Source organism: Podarcis filfolensis (genome assembly GCF_964270895.1).
Source record: "Podarcis filfolensis genome assembly, chromosome: 7".
Classification (NCBI taxonomy): Eukaryota; Metazoa; Chordata; class Lepidosauria; order Squamata; family Lacertidae; genus Podarcis; species Podarcis filfolensis.
This window is the reverse complement of record NC_139603.1, coordinates 33,559,736-33,578,289: the sequence shown is the minus strand read 5'-3', so window position 1 is coordinate 33,578,289 and position 18,554 is coordinate 33,559,736. Positions and strand designations below refer to the sequence as shown.

The 18,554-nt window shown below is 41.7% G+C and overlaps 1 protein-coding gene across 15 annotated transcripts in view; it reads right to left on the bottom strand.

Annotated features, from left to right (window-relative positions):
- LOC310767168 (uncharacterized protein) overlaps nucleotides 1-18,554 on the bottom strand; it is a 393,524-nt gene that overhangs the window by 123,917 nt on the left and 251,053 nt on the right. Inside the window, exon 1 of one of the 15 annotated variants that reach the window (XR_014550661.1) lies at nucleotides 11,089-11,121. The exons of the other annotated variants lie outside the window; for them this stretch is intronic. The gene's annotated coding sequence lies outside the window, so the exon portion shown is untranslated. Of the gene's footprint in view, nucleotides 1-11,088; nucleotides 11,122-18,554 lie in introns of those variants that run through there. 15 annotated transcript variants of the gene reach the window in all.

Sequence of the window (18,554 nt, the reverse complement as noted above, 5' to 3'; positions counted from 1 at the left end):
TGTAACACTTCAAGCAGCTGGTGAAAGCTCACCTGGCTGAATGTTCCTCAATTCAAACACATCCCCGCCTGCAATTTAAACAGGCAAAGCTTAGGGGTGGGTGGTTCCATCCTGCTAATCGGCCAAGTGTCCAAATTATTAAGCCAGGGTAAAATGGATGTCATCCATCTGTCTCAGGGGACAATGAAAGAGTGCGCCTTCGGGGGTGAAGTCAAACTGTTGGAGAGATACATGCCACAAATACACACACAGGCAAACAGTCAGCTATCTCTGGGTAGAAGAAGAGATGTGGAAGTCAATTACCATGGCTGGGCCAAGGAATCAAGACAACAACGACACAGAGCTTAATTCTGGATGTAGGGAATGTATAGACAGGGGAGGTTCACAGATGCTCTTCATATGCCTTTGCCTTACTATGTATGTTGGAATTTTTACCAGTTCCATGAAGACACCTCTGTATGCTGCTGCACATTGAACCCTACTTCATATCTATATTTTATATGATGTTTACAATGACACCACTGCACGCTCATTAGCAGAGACTGGCCACGCAGGATTCATATAACTATCCCACCAGTTTGGGAAGGGGACTCAAAAGGCCCTTAAAAGGCAGCGTACAATGTTCATTATAAATTTGGGATTGCCCAGAGGATTGCCCATAGCAAAAGCAAAAGCTTATAACTAGTCAGAAGAGAATTGGGACTGATGTACCAGAGGGACCCAGTGCGAGAACAGAATGAGGCCCTCTCACACAAAGGCAGGGTAAAGGACCTGTGGCCCTTGGATTACAATTTCCATCATCCCTGACCATTGACCATGTTGGTTGTGCCTGATGTGAGTGGGAGTCCAACAAGACCTGCAGGACCACCTTGAACTATAAGAACAAACTGTGTTCAAAGCTGCCTGAGTACAGTGAAGAAAACCTAGCCCAATGAGAGAGACTAGGGATGTGAGACAAAGAATTCTAAGATTCATCACCAATTACAACTCCCAGGATTCATGCTAGTTTGAATTTGGAGTGAATAAGTCTTGGTATAATTGTATTATTTCATTCCTTCTGCCAACAGCTCAACAGACTTTTTCCCTGTTGGCATATAATAAAAGTGAAATAGCAGTAGCTGTTGGTAAAATACTCTGACGTGGCAATGATTCTGGCATCCTACAACCATCCAAATGTTTAATCAGTTCAGTGTTAACACAGAGGCATCTTAATAGAACAAATCTCATAAATAAGTTGGTCAGAATTTATCATAGCTTTGTATTTTTTTAAAAAATATACACCCTGACAATGAACAGTTGAGGAAGGCTTTAAAATCCCAATAGGATGCATGAACACAAATAAAATGACACATCTGCCAATAATCATCCAATTCTTAACAAAAAATGTAATTGTAGTCAGGGGAGTTCAACAAAAGGCAAGCAGTTTCTACTTGCAAGACAAAGAAAATAAGAACACAACAACTGTATAAAAGAGATGAAACTCTTCCACAGTTGTATATGATTTCTGCCTGCATAACAATGGCTCTTTGTATGCCTGCAAATAGGCTTCCTTTTAATGAATGTATAACTGTGGCAGTTTTGAAGTATAAAACTTCTGTTTAATTCCACATCTGATCCTTTTCATGACAGTTGGCCAAGACTGCAAAAATAATTACTGAAAATACTGCACACGCTGGACCACACAGATGTCTGCTATAATAACTGGATTGTAATTTATTTCTAGCAGACAAGTGGTGTGAGGGCCTATTCACACATGTATAAAAGTGGGCAAAAGTAAAACACAGCCTGGAGAGCAAGGTCAAAGGGATTAGACTTGAAGTCCAAATGGTGGATTTGCATATAAAGTCCAATGAACTCGGGACAACATTTTCACTCATTAGGGCAAGGCCTGCATGTTATCTGGTCTATATAAATCAGGTTCCTGGATGGTGCATATATAAAAGGAGAAGACTGTAACAGCACCTTAGCAATTACCTGTCAAGGACTGGCTGGATGAGGAAGAGTGGTGGGCACCACCTACCTAAGAACCGCCCAGGGATGACACAGAGGAAAGAAACTTAGACCCAGGACAGCGGTGGTGGGACACAGAGGACCAGTCTGCAACAGGCCAGACAGGCCCAGAGGAGGAGTCCTTCCTCACCACAGTTTACAGCTGCTTGGAGGAGTTCAGATTGAGGGGGCTAGAGAGGGAAGGAGGAGCGAGATGCCAGATCCAGCAACAACTTCAACTAAGAGAGACTAGCCTAGATGAACTCTGTTGTGTTTTTACTTTTTGAATAAAAGCTGATTGCACTTCACATCTCAAGTCATTTCCTGACCTGTGGAGGGACCAGCATTCCTGACAGCCCCTTGACATTACCTGGTTTTGGGCTTCACTTTAGTTGGCATGCTCTTCCCTCTGGGCTTGGAGAGGAAGGAATTGGCTTCAGATAAAGGGCCAGGTAAATATAGGGGTGGATAAAGAGATCCCTCATGGGCACCAAAAGGAAGCTCTGATATTACACTTTAATGGAAAACCCCAGTATGTCAACGTAATGCCACTCAGCTATTATTGGAGTCCAACTCCATAATCTAGGGCAACTATCTAGGGCAAATGGGAGACAGGAGTTCAATAACTAGAAGGTACAACATGGTCTAGGTCAGCAGCGGCTCTTCAGGGTTTTAGATGGGGGGTGTCTTTCCCATCCCTACCTGGAAATATCAGAGATAGAACCTGGGACCTTCTGCTCCATCTAATCTGAATTAATTTTCAGGTGGGCTCTGGCTGCACAATAGGTTCTGATTGTGTTATTTGGATCTACATTACACTCAGTAAAACCACACAGTATTTTCTGTATCAAGTGAATTGCAGTAGTTCTTGTGGGTGGGGGAAACTCTAATGGTATTCTTGGTATAACTTAAAATGAAAACCCTATCTTAATTAGTAACATGCTGTAAGAATGCTTTAGAAAACCTTACAGGCTTAACCTGAAGAAGCTTTTGGGCTTCTACATTTTTAATAATAATAAAAAATACTTCTCTTGTATTACATATGAACTTGCATGAATTTGTCAAAAATAACAAAAGGAAATAATCATATTGTGAAAGAATGGGCACTACTTTCTTCAGTCAAACAATTGATTATTCAGTTCCTAAATTCAGCATTTAAATTGGGAATGGGTGGGTGGGGGAACTGAACTAGAGAAAAGTAATATATGCATGTTTATTGGCTTGTTCCCCATATTGAGCTTGAGAAAAAGAATAAAATTAATTTGGGGCGGGGAGTGATAAAAAGGTAGCACAGATAGCAGGAAAGCTTCAAAACCTCAGCCATTTAGACACAATTGTGATATGGCTTGAGAAGCCTAGTACAAACAACCTTGTTTCATGCATGAAACCTGGGCTTGGCTTTCTCCCTCCACCTTCACTTGTACACTCAGATTTTATTAGTTAATGTTCTGTTTAGTGCAAACAACATTTTGCTATTACTTCTTGTCAGGGAACTGCCATCAGCTCAGGGTGGAGAGGGGAAAAGCCGGATGAATCACAGAGAGCCCCCAAAGATCGTGGGAAGCAGCTCCTCCTTAGCGGAGGAGAGTAACCACGCCTCCAGTGGAGAGGAGCTTCAGGGCTCGGAGGAGGTGAGGCGGTGCCAGGACACCTTGCCTGGGCAAAGCGGGGAGGAGAGAGGTCCTCCGTTACCCACGCCCTCCTTGCACAGTAAGCTTTCGTGCCGAGAGGGGAGGCACAGACTGGGCATCAAGAAATTACTTTGTTGGCTTAAGGACCGCCCACTCACGGATTCTGCTAGTGAATGAGCCAGCCACGGGAGAGTGGCACTCTGGACAGATAAAGTTTATTTTGGCATCAAAAGCAAGGCTTCACAGCCGAGCAGGGAGGCATTTGCCTGGTTGCTCTCGAGCAACCCCTTGGAACCCTAACACTTATGAACCATCACACTGTAGTTTCCATACAAGCCCATAGGTGGTCTTCAACTATGTTCTTCTTTGAGTAGACCCACTGGAATTAATGACTAGTTGCCAATATGCTCGTCCAGCTCAATGTTGATTGAAATCCAGAATTCTAAATTCAGGTAGTCAATGTAAGTAAGTAAATTTTTATTTATACCCCACCCTCCCCAGCCAAGACCAGGCTCAGGGAGGCTAACATCAAATATCAAACACAATCAAACAACTAATTAAAATACATCTTAAAAATTAGAACCAGGATAAAATTAAATGACTGCCCACAAATTACAACCATAGGGGTCAAAGAACCTCAAGTATTGATCAGGGCCAGCTATCCATGTTGGTCCCACATGAGCCGATAAAAGGGCCAAAGAGGTAACCCATAGAGGGGGGTCAATGGCAAGATAGAGAGAAGTTGAAGAAATAATCAACCAGCAAATGTGTTTGCCATCCTCTGTGCTTGAAGGACACTCCTATCTGTTCAGTGGTGACTTGCTTCCCATATTACTGCAACACTGTTACAAGAGAAGCTGGAAAAGTTCTATGCTCTACTATCTAAATTGGACAGGCACAAGACTTCTCTTTGGGCTAGGCCTATATATGTAAGTTGGGGGCTTAGCTTTGGGGGTAGGAAGAGCATGTTCCTAGCATCTATGACTAGACAGAAGTGCTAGGCTGGCACATTACTACATTACTACTGCAAAGTACACCATCATTTGTGACTTGAGGCAAGCTGCTTCTACAAAACAAACATTTGTCTTCAGCTGCTTCTACAGAACAAACAATTGCTCTCAGTTTGAGGCAAGCAAACTCCATGATGAAGGACAATGCAGTGTGACCTGGATTTAAACTGTTCACAGACAGAGTCTGGCCTATTTTATACATAGGGATACATGACACAATCAGCTGTATCTCATACAATGAAGAGCTTTCATGGGTGGTCTACTCATACGAAATACTGTTTTGGCATTTCAACTTGTTCAATGCCATGAGTTCTCCAGAAAGTAGTCAGGATAAAAGTTTTAGAAAGTAATAAATATTACTGTGTCTCCTGATCAGTGCATTTAGGAAACTAAAAACAGAAATATTGTAGGTGTGGGACAACTGCATATGTTGTGTACCAACATGCTGCAGCTTACTTAAACACAAACCTCAAGTTTTCAAAACTAATGATCTGAGTTCATTTTGTGCCCCTGGGCCTGCTAGCTCATTCCAGAGGACTGTGTTTTGAAAATCAACCTGGGAAACTCAATTTCAGTTCCTAGCTCGGCAATTGAATGGGCTTCTCAGGAGGCTTTGGGCCAGTCACTACCTCGCAAACTCAGCTCCCCATCCATAAAAACAGAAATAATAATGATCTTTTTCATAGGCTGCTGTGAGGAAGGAGCAGATAAGGGCTGTAAATTATTTGGCATGCCAAGGAAGTTCTTCATAAATGACTAATAATAGCCATGTAATCCTATGTAAATATCATGACTGCTTATCTAAATGTTTGCTTATCTGAATGTTTTGGAAGTTCTTGAGACTGCTGGCCAGTACATATTAATTTTGGGTGACTGTATATATATAATTAAATTTCAATGCTAGACTCTACACTGGCTTTCTATAAAAGCTTGCAACAACTAAAGAGAGCAGAGTCAGTAAAGATACCCTCAACAGACAGATGCATAGTCCTGTCTTGTCTCCATCAAACCACTTACAGCTTTGGTGTCTCAAGAGGCCTGAGATGAAAGGAATGGCACTCTGGAAAAGAAGTTCCCTTAGAGTTGCCTTACAGCTGTGAATTCCTTGCCCAAACAGTATCAGGGCTTGAGTCAACAATGGTTTATGAAAGATATCAAGCTGGGATTCAGCTTAGTGTGCCATAACTCAATTCTGGACAAAGGAAGGAATTGCAGAGAGACAAGCTATAAGCGACAGATAAGACACTGTGCAATCAAATAGGCCATTGTGTCAGCGACCCCTTTGAAAGCCACCACATCAGCTTTGCTTGCTGTTCTAAGCAGCTAGGAGATCTGTTCCAGCTGACTCCCAGCTGCTCCACTGTTGGGATCACACATGAGCAGAGTGCAGCCGCGCTTGGATCCTCTCTGCTATTTGCATCTGGTTGGCTACTGTGAGAACAGAATGCTGGCTGAGAGATGGGCCTTTGGACTGATCCTGCCCCAGGGCTCTTCTTACGTTAGTATGGCTACAGGCTGCCTTTTGCACTGCTCCAACCTTATTTTACAGGAGAAGGGAGTGATACAAAAATAACCCCAATAAATCTTATTTGATCCGGTCTCAAACAGTGGCCACCCAGGTGATTCCAGAAAGCATGTACCATATTTTTTGCTCTATAAGACTCACTTTTCCCCTCCTAAGAAGTAAGGGGAAATGTGTGTGCATCTTATGGAGCAAATGCAGGCTGCGCAGCTATCCCAGAAGCCAGAACAGCAAGAGGGATTGCTGCTTTTGCTGCACAGCGATCCCTCTTGTTTTTCTGGCTTCCGAGATTCAGATTTTTTTTTCTTGTTTTCCTCCTCCAAAAATTAGGTGCGTCTTATGGTCTGGTGCGTCTTATAGAGTGAGAAATACGGTAGGTGCAGTGTGAAGGCCTGAATCTGGTATTCAGAGATATACTGCCTCCTTTTAGTTTTCATAACTAATAGCCACTGAAAGGCCTTCTCTCTATCTTCTGTTAGCAAATTTCATAACAGTTATGAGTTCTGCAGAGAAGGAACAAGATGTAACACTGGGGAGAGAGGGGACTTCCTACTTGCTTCAAAACATGCATCATTTTATAAATGTCTACTGTACATCTCTCATCTTGTTTCTAATCTAAAAAGGTCCAAATGTTTTCACCTTTCCTTTCAAGGAAAGTGTTCCAACACCCTAGATCAGTTTTGATGCTTTTTCTTTTAGGCTGACCACACTAGTTGTAGCAGCTTCACAAAATGAGCTGTAGGTAACTCATCCACCACCCAGATGTCAAGCAAGAACCTTACAGCTTGGGTTTCAATCAGCAGCTTTGGTGAATGCATCACATTCCTTGAATCTAACACAAATGTGGCCTGCCCATTTCAGTTTATCTGTTTCTCATTTTTCCAATATTAAACTCAGTTCTCCATATTTTGATATCAGTCTACATTAAAAAAAAATATTCATGACAATGAATCAACACTTTACTACATATGCTCAGTTTTTGTATACAATTTTGCCTAATACCAATGGTTATGTAAGCAATTTCTCATGTAACACATGGATTTTTATGCATACCATATGCATTTTTGTATACCTTAATTGGCTGGAGAACTGCATTGAAAGATTTGGAGAAGTGTGAATTTTGAAGGATGGTTGTGTTTTCCTTTTTCACATTGTTTTAGGAAGTGTAAATTAGGTTCACCTTTAAATGTGAACGTCACATTTCTCCCCAATCCCTACTGCCTTCTCTCTAACCTCTGTTCCAAGAAGCCCCAATGTTTATGGTACTTTAAGCTCTGGACATCCAGGTCAAACTAGTTCACTTGTTACAGTCATGTTTTGCCCTGGGCAAATCTGATTGAGGCAGTGTGAGTGTGTGTGTGTGTGTGTGTGTGTGTGTGTGTGTGTGCAGAAGGAAGAGATCTGCTTGACTACCACAGTTTACAACCAAAGCATGGTCAGGAAACTTATTCCAGCTGAGAATTGACTCCTGATCTCCACACACACACACAAGCGTCTCTCTGTGTGTAGAACATAGTCCAACTAAGCTTGTATATCTCGTGAAACTTGTGCCTACAAAATACCATAAATGTAATTTCTCTCTATCTATATATATATTTCCCTTTAATAACACAGTTTCCCTATGAAAAGTTGATTTGCCACAGAGGTAAAAACAAAAAGAATTTCATGTAGTGATTATCTGGGCAGTAAAAATCCCAATGAATATGCTTCAAAGGATTGCAACTTGCTACATGTAATGTGTTTAAACAGAGAATTTTCAGAACATCTCGTTCATTTAAGTCCAGACAAGAAATGTAAGTTGCACAGTGGTTTGACCTATTCAAGAGCAGCAATTTCTGTTTACTGTAATATTGTGAAAGACAGACACCAAATGAAAATCATCAGTTATCTGCAAGTGCCTGCCTAATGTTTCTGCTTATTCTAATGTACTAGAAGCACTATCAAGATAACCTCTGATGTGATCCCAGGCAGTCTTCAGCTGGCCCTAATAAATCCATTCCTCGCTCACTGTGGAAGTCACTGACTTCTTTGAGCAAAGATAATGAAGGTTATTGGGATTCTACCACTGGATACAGAATCATTAAAGAAAGATAGTCCACAATTTATGGCCCTAGTCTGTGGACAGCAGGGCATTATTTTAACAATAAAATTGCAATCTGCAAGGGAAGTGGCCAAACTGAAGGAGCCACATAAAGACTTATAATTAGTATCAATCACTGTGACACTACTCTAGACATCTTTATTGCTTTAAACACACTAATCAAATACTTCTGCATTCAGATAGAAAGATTGATAGGCAGATCGACACGGAGAACATCCCCACAGAGAGCAATTTTAAATTATCAGTTGAAAAAGGTAACACAAAAGACAAAATACATTTAAATGGAGATGCAATGCAATGACTGAACACATTGCAAACTTAGCTAGCCATATATTTCTGCTATCATCCGTAACTTATATTTAAGAAGTAAAATGTTCTGCTGATCTCTCTCAGAATGCTGTACAACTTGCATAAATTTAAAGGAAGTGTGGTGCAGAGTGTGAGACCACAGAGCCCTGGGTTCAAATATCTGTCCAGTCAAAAGGCCCATTGAGTGACCAAAGTCTGTTCACTACTTCTCAACTTAACCTTGCATGTTCTTGTGAGGATGAACTGAAGAATCCCTTTAATGCAACCTTTGCTCCCTGGAGCAAAAGAAGGATCCAAACAAAACAGAATCACCCCTATCAGGAATTTATCTAACTGCCATTGTGACGTGCTACAGTATCCAGTGGCATCCATATTCAATTTCACACAGCACATATGCTAAAATACACTGTTGTTACTGCTGCTCATATAAATAGTTTAGCATTCGTGATCAAGAAATTCTGCAGCATCTCAACCACCCTTTAGGCCCAGATGGAGGTGTTCTAAACGGGCCTTTGAAAGAAGAAAGGTTCCCACGTCACAGTCAAACAACAGTATCTTCAACCAGAATTAGCCTTCACAAGTACTTATATGAAAACCGGTTTTGAACGCCACTGAATCAGAATGACAATGCTAATTAAAAGAGCTTATTGGGGTTTCAACACACACTCCAAAGCAACAGTTCTAAAATATGAGATGCTGAAGGAGCCATGACCCTCTGACAGCTGAATCCCAAACTCTTCTCCACTTCCGCAAGTTATGTTTATATTGATTTAGACAGGAGATACAGTGCATATTCCACCCTATTTACAGAGTCTTAAAACTGCACAAAACCAAATCGTCCATCTAAAACTGCATGGCACGCTAACTGTATAAAGACTACACAATTTAAACAAAGTCATCATCCACAGCCACAAAATGTTTCCCAAACTAGGGGTGACTCAACATTGCTCAGGTTCAGGCTTTGGCAGAACTTCTGAGGAGAAGATGTGACATGTCACACAGATGCATAAGCAGTTTTTCATGCAGATCACGACAAGACAGTCAGATTTCAGCAGGGGTGCATGCCAGCTTGTCGAGTGCCAGGACCCAGGAAATCTGGCTGTTAGTTGGTGGTAGGCATGGGGGACAATTTTAAAAATGTGAATCTATCTAATTTGCAGTCCCTGAAACGGTATTTGAACTGAAACAGAGTTATCCTTTAAAATTTGCACGTCGTCAATTTTGGAAATGCAGTTCTCCAATCAAACTAATGCATATATTAGGGGGGAGGCTGTTTTAAAATGCATTGTATTGAGGAAATTGCTTGCAAATATGGGTATATTAGGGCAAATAAAACAGATAAAAGATAGTGTGCTCCTCAGTCTTTTATTCTTGTAAGATGATTTGTCAAAAGTGGCATAAAAACAAATATTTTTCAAATATTTTAAGTGAGTTAATAGTTCATCAAAGCGCACTCTCCTTCTGTAGTCAAACGGCTACTCAGATATATTAAAACCTTTCTAGTTATGCCTGAGAATGAATGAAACTGAAGATTTGAGCAAGTCAAGGAAAAGGGAGAACTCCAACATAATTAAAAAGAAAGAAAGAAGAGCCCCCTGTTTTCATAATAAATGCTCTTGTTTTTAAACTAGCACCACACACTCAACCTGGCTACTATTCAACTTTGCTCATGTTCTGAGATAACATCAGTGGTGCAACACGATGACTACGACTGCTTTGTATCCAGGACTAACTGTCCAACTTCAGGCTGCTTGAGGGTTTCATTGTCATCATTCTTTTCTTGCTGAAGTCAATACAGAGAACATGCTGTACAGTAGCCTCCCTAAAGACGATTGTGAAAGCCCCCATGAAATGCTTCCTGCAATGACCTTATCATCTAGTTGAAAACAAAAACAACGACAGACAGACACAGCAACTTTACTACAGATGAGTCAGGAACTGGCTCTGCAGAGTCAACGTTGCTCCGTCTCTGACAGAACAGATGACAGTAAACAAGGCTTGCACAAAAGGGAAAATGAACGACACACGTCAGAAGACAGTCACTTCCTGGTCTGAATACTCCCGTTTTTACCAAAACCCAACCTTCTGCCCTCCCACACCTCCAATAAAAAAGGAAGACAATAAAAGCAATAGTCAGTCCTCTGGATTTGATGAGCATCCTTTTATGAGAAACTTGGGGTAGAGGATATGACTGTTCACAGAAACCCATCATCTTCTCTCTGGCTGTGTCCTGCCAAAGCAGATAAAGGGGCTACGTATGTTGCAATAACATTTCTAATATGAGAAGACAGTGGGGGGAATGGTCATATTGTGCTTTTCTATGTGTGTGGGGGGGAACTATGTAGAAGTTAAGCACTGGATTCCATTCTATTTTGGTGTGTGGACGATGAAGCTTAAGGAAATATAAAGAAATGCAATGAAAGAAGTGGTTGTCAGTTTGGACACAGAGGCGCCTCTGTTCATGAAGCCAGGGCATAAGGGAAAAGAGGAGAGATTTAAGCTCTGCAAATCACAGGGCATACTCACACAAAAGCTCTGGCCCCATCTTGACTACATTCATCACCACTGCCAGACACTGGAAGCAAGAGTAAATGGCAAGCAAATTAAAGCAAGCATCCACCCTGGGAAGGAATGTGTTGTTGCTGCATCGCACTTGTATAAACAAGACACCTTGCACCAGGGGCCTCGTTACATATCATACACTTTGCATAGAACAAATGCTACTGATGAACATTTGCAAATGTCTGCAGTATACAGACACACCTGCAGGGCAGCCTGGAGTTAGCAGCCATTTCCACTCATATGTACACATAGCAACAAACTGGTTCGCTGCCACATATTATATAAAGCAGCCCAAATGTGTGTCAAGATCCTTGTGCCAAGAAAGGACCAAAAAGTTGACAGAAAGTTTAATAACTCATCCGAGTGCTGGCATAGAAGGTGCCAAAGTCCATAACAGAAGAATTCATAAAGAATTCAGTTCCCAACAGACTATGAGCCAAACTAGGGCTGCATTCACACAGTAGTTTATTCCATTTCCCTAAATGCTAATTTCTGCATTATAGCTGAACTTTCACATGATGTAAAAGTCCCTTTTGGGAAACGAATGGAATACAGTGCATGTTTAGTGCTCATTTCTGTGTTATTTGATTCCAGGAAGGGGGGGTAACCACTTGCAGTCCCCTAAACCTGGATAATCACAAAAATGACAAAATTTGGGGCAGAATGCCAGCATACAGTTCTTTCCTGCCGTTTTCATTTGGGAACAGAAGCATTTGTCTCCAGAAAGTATGGGCGAGTAGTGACATTGTCCAATGACGTTCATTGTTGTGTCCCTGCACACCCACTGGTGTGAATGAAATTTAACACTACATCCTGGCATATCAGTTAAAAAGCCACAGTTTCATAACACAACAGATACTGCGGTATGAAAGGAATGTTAGGAAACAGGACAGAAGCACTAGGATTATAATAAGGGAATCTAATGCAATATTCTCCATGTCTGAATGCAGCCTTAAAGTGGCATGACCCGTGCAACTACCTGAAGCCACTGCAAGCTTAAAAAGGCTTGGAAACTTTTTGAGGTGGGTGCTCCATTCACAGAAGACTTACAGCATAATCCTATACATGCAGCTTCAGAAGAAAGTCCCACTATGCTCCGTAGTACTTAATTCCAAGTAAGTGTCCTAGGCTGCAACTTTAGAAATGCACTCCACATTGCTACTGTGCCTTCGATACGATTCACCCCTAGAACCACAAACTACAAGTAGAATGTGAACATAATACATTATTATAATGCAGTTTGTAACTAAAATTCTCTGAATCACAGAAGTGATTGATGATAAAAAGGAGCCACCTTCTTTTCCTGAACCCTCGATTTTTCTTTCCCCTGTGCCACTGCAAACCAGCCCCCTTCTATGTACCATATTATAATGAATGCCATTGTTATTAGAGATGTGCAAAATTTATGTGACTGGAGCAAAGGCCGTTTGCAATTGTCTGAGCCATGGAATTAATCATCAGCCAAGACTTTAAAATCACAGCTAAGAGACAGCAATCACAACCACCATGCATCATAATGACAAAATATGCAGATTGTCTTGGGAAAGAAAAGCACATACCCTCTTCCATGCTTGAGTTTTGGCACAGCAGGAAGCATGTTAATAAACATGCTTATCTCAATCAGTACTTTTCTCTCTTACGTTTCAGTACAGCAGAAACGTTAAAGGCAGCAATGTCACAAATTATGTTACACATAATGAAAAGTCTATTACAGGGGAGATAATAGCATGTTTCCTTGAAGAAGAGAAACAGAAGAGTCCCTCAAAAACTCTGGAAATCAGCAGAAAAGTAAAGAAACAACCAGGAGTACAAGCTGTTGAAATAACAGCCAAACACAAGGAAGAGATCAGGAATAGCTCCTGCTTACCCTTATCCCAGCACTGAGAGGTTGGTTTTATGTGTACACATGGATAAAATATATAACCCTGCCTTACCCACACAGGGCATGTCTTGCTATGGCTTTTCTGACAGCAACCACAGCTGGGAAAGAAAGCGTTCTGTCTGCAAAAACATACTCCTGGCTGAAAACACAGCTTCTTGAAGCCACTGTTTGTTGTCATTGATTTAAATTATGTTTCATTTATAATCCAATAAAAACTCTTCAAAGTTGCTTATAAAACATCCTAAATTACAAGGTATAAAATACACAGTTCTGGTATAGTCTCCTCTGAAGAGCTGTTGGGGTAAGAAACGTATTGGACTTGAGACACAAACACACGTGTGTGTGTTTGTGTGTGTGTGACCCATCACCTCCTCTGTGCACTTGACACACCTGATGAAGTCAGCTGTTGCCCAAAGAGTTAACCAGTTGTAGGGTACCACATGATTTTGTTTTCGGATTTTCAAGAAATAAACAAATTCAGCTTCAATGGCGCAAAACTGTCACATTCCAAAGGTCTTTCTCATTGGCTATCCTCTTGAAACACACCATTCAAGGATTTTAATTTTAGTGTTCGAAATGTAACAGTAACGTCCTGTTCGGATCAATATAATGCTGATGGGGGGGTGGGGCAGGAATTGCAGCAGCTTTCCCTGTTCAAAGTGGTGGGTCTCAATATGAGATATTAACCCACTGGTGTTTTACTAACCATTCTTAGCCTCAAACTGTTGTTTGCTTGGTTGTAATTGAAGCAGGTTTGCAAACTGTGATTTGAGCTACCCATGGTTGGTAAAACCACAAAGAAGGCTCAATGATAACCAAGGCTTCTTAGGAGCATGAAAGAAAAGCAGAAAACAACATCAGAACTGTTGTGGCACTTCCATCCTCTTACCATGGTTAGCAAGGAAGCGTTATTCGTGCATCAAGACTAAGAATTAACTGCTCACCTGACTAAATCCACAATCACAACTAATTAATAATAATAATAGTAATAATAGTAATAATAATAATAGTTTTAAAAAGCAAGCTAATAAGCAAACAAACAAACAACAAACAAATAATACATCTATAAGATCTATTATCTTACATCCAATACAGTTCTGTACACTAGATGCCACATCCCTTAGCCTGAAATGGTGTGGAAAGCCAAGAAACCCTTTCCAATGCAACACTGGCTTGCTCTCGTGCAGTAATGCAGGGGCCACCAACATGATGTCATCCGGATGTTGCTAAGCTACAAGTCCAAGCACCGCTGATCATGGGCCTTGCTGACTAAGGCTGAAGGAAGCTGGAATCCAACAACACCTGGAGGGCACCATTTTGGCTATCCCTGGAGTAATAGAAGCTCCATCCATCTACAAATGAATGTACAGTGGTACCTCGGGTTAAGTACTTAATTCATTCCAGAGGTCCGTTCTTAACCTGAAACTGTTCTTAACCTGAAGCACCACTTTAGCTAATGGGGCCTCCTGCTGCTGCGGCGGCGCCAGAGCACAATTTCTGTTCTCATCCTGAAGCAAAGTTCTTAACCCAAGGTACTATTTCTGGGTTAGCAGAGTCTGTAACCTGAAGCGTCTGTAACCCGAGGTACCACTGTACAGGGAAGGCCTCAGTCGACTGGGTTCAACTCCTTTGAATGAGCCCAGCCAAACAAATACACAGCTGAATGGAGTACTGGATGCAAAGGTTCAATTAGGCATTGCATAAAATCTGCACATACCCAAGGTTGTGCCTCTATGTTCCTGCTTAGAAGCTCATAAAATCTGAACACTCTGGCCAGCAGATAACGTTTTAGAGTAAAATAGCTTCTGACTGGCTGACGTGTTATGTTCCTTTAATGTCATGAACACACACTATGCCAGACAGACAACAATCCGACAAAGATTCCATTAGGTACGATCAATATACACTTGGCAGCAGACACTGCAGATGTATCACTTAAGCTAATATTTCGTTTTGTATTGAGCTACACAATTAATTGATACAAAAAAGGGGGCAGTTTGTATAAGGAGAGAATTATGTGCATGTTCCTGTCATATGAATCACATTAGAAAAGTCTAATCTCATTCTAGTTTCAAAGGGGAATTCTTCTATATTCCCATTCTTCTAATATCCCTTGTTTTTTTAATCAGGGGTGGCTAACCTGTGGCCCTGTTGGATTCCCATTAGCCCCAGGAAGCATGGAGAATACACATCTGAGGAGCCACAGGTTATCCACCTCTATTCTAAAGGATATCTCATTAGACGCTTGGTGAGGGGACTATTGACTACAGCAGCCTCTGGGCAAATGGACTCTTCAAGAAATGTTATGGTGTCAGCATCACAGAGCTTTACTGGTGACAACAGCCTTTTGTCCTCAGCTAAGGCAGCCTTTGAGAAATGGGTTCTGGTGTTCTGAAGTATGGCCCTAAGCCATGTTACACTGTTTCAGCATTTTTTTTCAATTCAGATGTGGGCACTATCCTATAAGGAAGTTAAGACTACACATACTATAACATCCTATTCTTCTAGGAATCTAGAGGAGAGCTTATCCAACTAGGAGTGAGTGCTCAGGCTGGTCATAGAATCATAGAGTTGGAAGAGACCACAAGGGCCATCGAGTCCAACCCCCTGCCAAGCAGGAAACACCATCAGAGCACTCCTGACATATGGTTGTCAAGCCTCTGCTTAAAGACCTCCAAAGAAGGAGACTCCACCACACTCCTTGGCAGCAAATTCCACTGTCGAACAGCTCTTACTGTCAGGAAGTTCTTCCTAATGTTTAGGTGGAATCTTCTTTCTTGTAGTTTGGATCCATTGCTCCGTGTCCGCTTCTCTGGAGCAGCAGAAAACAACCTTTCTCCCTCCTCTATGTGACATCCTTTTATATATTTGAACATGGCTATCATATCACCCCTTAACCTCCTCTTCTCCAGGCTAAACATGCCCAGCTCCCTTAGCCGTTCCTCATAAGGCATCGTTTCCAGGCCTTTGACCATTTTGGTTGCCCTCCTCTGGACACGTTCCAGTTTGTCAGTGTCCTTCTTGAACTGTGGTGCCCAGAACTGGACACAGTACTCCAGGTGAGGTCTGACCAGAGCAGAATACAGTGGCACTATTACTTCCCTTGATCTAGATGCTATACTCCTATTGATGCAGCCCAGAATTGCATTGGCTTTTTTAGCTGCTGCGTCACACTGTTGGCTCATGTCAAGTTTGTGGTCAACCAAGACTCCTAGATCCTTTTCACATATACTGCTCTCAAGCCAGGTGTCACCCATCTTGTATTTGTGCCTCTCATTTTTTTTTGCCCAAGTGCAATACTTTACATTTCTCCCTGTTAAAACTCATCTTGTTTGTTTTGGCCCAGTTCTCTAATCTGTCAAGGTCGTTTTGAAGTGTGATCCTGTCCTCTGGGGTGTTAGCCACCCCTCCCAGTTTGGTGTCATCTGCAAATTTGATCAGGATGCCCTTGAGTCCATCATCCAAGTTGTTGATAAAGATGTTGAATAAGACCGGGCCCAAGACAGAACCCTGTGGCACCCCACTAGTCACTCTTCTCCAGGATGAAGAGGAACCATTGATGAGCACCCTTTGGGTTCGGTCAGTCAGCCAGTTACAAATCCACTGAGTGGTAGCATAGTCAAGACCGCATTTTACCAGCTTCTTTACAAGAATATCATGGGGCACCTTGTCAAATGCCTTGCTGAAATCAAGGTAGGCTACATCCACTGCATTCCCTTCATCTACCAGGCTTGTAATTCTGTCAAAAAATGAGATCAGGTTAGTCTGACATGACTTATTTTTCAGAAATCCATGCTGACTATTGGTGATCACAGCATTCCTTTCTAGGTGCTCACAGACTGTTTGCTTAATGATCTGCTCCAGAATCTTCCCTGGTACTGATGTCAGACTGACTGGGCGGTAATTATTTGGGTCCTCTCTTTTCCCCTTTTTGAAAATAGGGACAACATTTGCCCTCCTCCAGTCTGCCGGGACTTCGCCTGTTCTCCAGGAATTCTCAAAGAATTCCACACTTATGTGGAAGAAACCAACATAGCTCCCCATGGATATTCCTCACTTGTCTTAAAATATGTATTTTTTCTCTCTCTCTCTAAGCTTATTGGTTGGAAACTTTTCAGTTATATATTGATGCTGGAAGCTATTCAGCAGGTGGTGCAAGAGTTTTCACGATCTTTGAATTCAGGGGAGCTTGTTCTCTGGATAAAAGAGGACACGGGGCCTTCTCAGTAGTGGTGTCCTCCCTGTGGAGCGCCCTCCCTTCAGATGTCAAGGAGACAACTTTTAGAAGACATCTGGAGGATTTTTTAGAAGTATCAGGAGGATTTTAACACTTGATGTTTTTAGATATGTTGTAAGCCACTCAGATGGGTGGGGTTTTGTTGTTGTTGTTGTTAAAATCCAGGAGACTGGCCCCATCTTCTAAACAGGTAGTAAATGTAAAGATAGCTGCTGGACACTTGGAGAAATGGGTGAATTGTTTTGCCAACATGTAAAACAAATGTTTATCTGAGTTAGAAAGCCACCTCTGCTCAAAATGAGGCCATCAGCCCACCATTCCACACAAATCAACCCATACAATCCTTTTTACAAATTCAGATTCACATGTCAGTCCTGCCAACATAGAGGTAGGGATCCTACAGGAACATTCACAAACACACACATATTTTTATGTTGCCATTTCCAACCTCAGGCCTGGGGATGGAATGTGGTCCTCCCAGCTCTCTCTCTACAGGACCTCTGGAACTCTCCCTAAGCCACACACCAACAAACACACTCTGATCACAGTCCTCACTTGCCCTACTTTGCACCCAATGTTTTTTTGCCTGGCTGGAAATATCCCTCAGCTTTTAATGTCTCTTGCTTGTCAATGTGCAAGATGCGAATGTGTGTGAAGCAGGTGAATGCGTGTAGAAAACAGAGTACGGTACAAAGGTGAATTTTGCTTTTTCCTTTGGCTCAGTCACAAAGAAAGGAATCTTAGTCCGTGGGCTGAAAAAGGTCTTCTGCTCTAAATAATCAAACTGAATGGCATGGTAAGGTGAGCAGAGGGACAGATCTGCATAGAGTTAGGCATGCCTTTATGACAAAATGCTAGAACCCAAACTATATTTATTATTTTCTTTTTCCTTTTTCCTGGTGCTGGCATCAAAGCCACATATAAATAGGAATATGAAATCTGATTAGCATGCAGTGGTAATATCTCACTGCCTCCAAGCATATTCAGAATACAGTGGGAATGAATGGAAGGTGTATAAACAGAAGATGTATAAACATAACTCTGTTCCAGCTGGAATGCAATCCCTTTCTCTGAAAACCCCTCTCATGAACAAAGTCATGAAATGCAGATTTCCAATACAGCTGACAAAAGCTTAAAATAGCTGTTTGGGAGTTTGTAACAAACTCCCGAATAAAAAGGCACAGTTCGGCAATAGAGTTGCACACTTTCTCAAGGATTCTTGAAAGCCCACAGAGGATTGCATGGTTGAAAAGTGGATTTAAAATAAGGAAACTTCTCTCTCTCCCCCCCCCCAATTTGCTTACCTGGTAT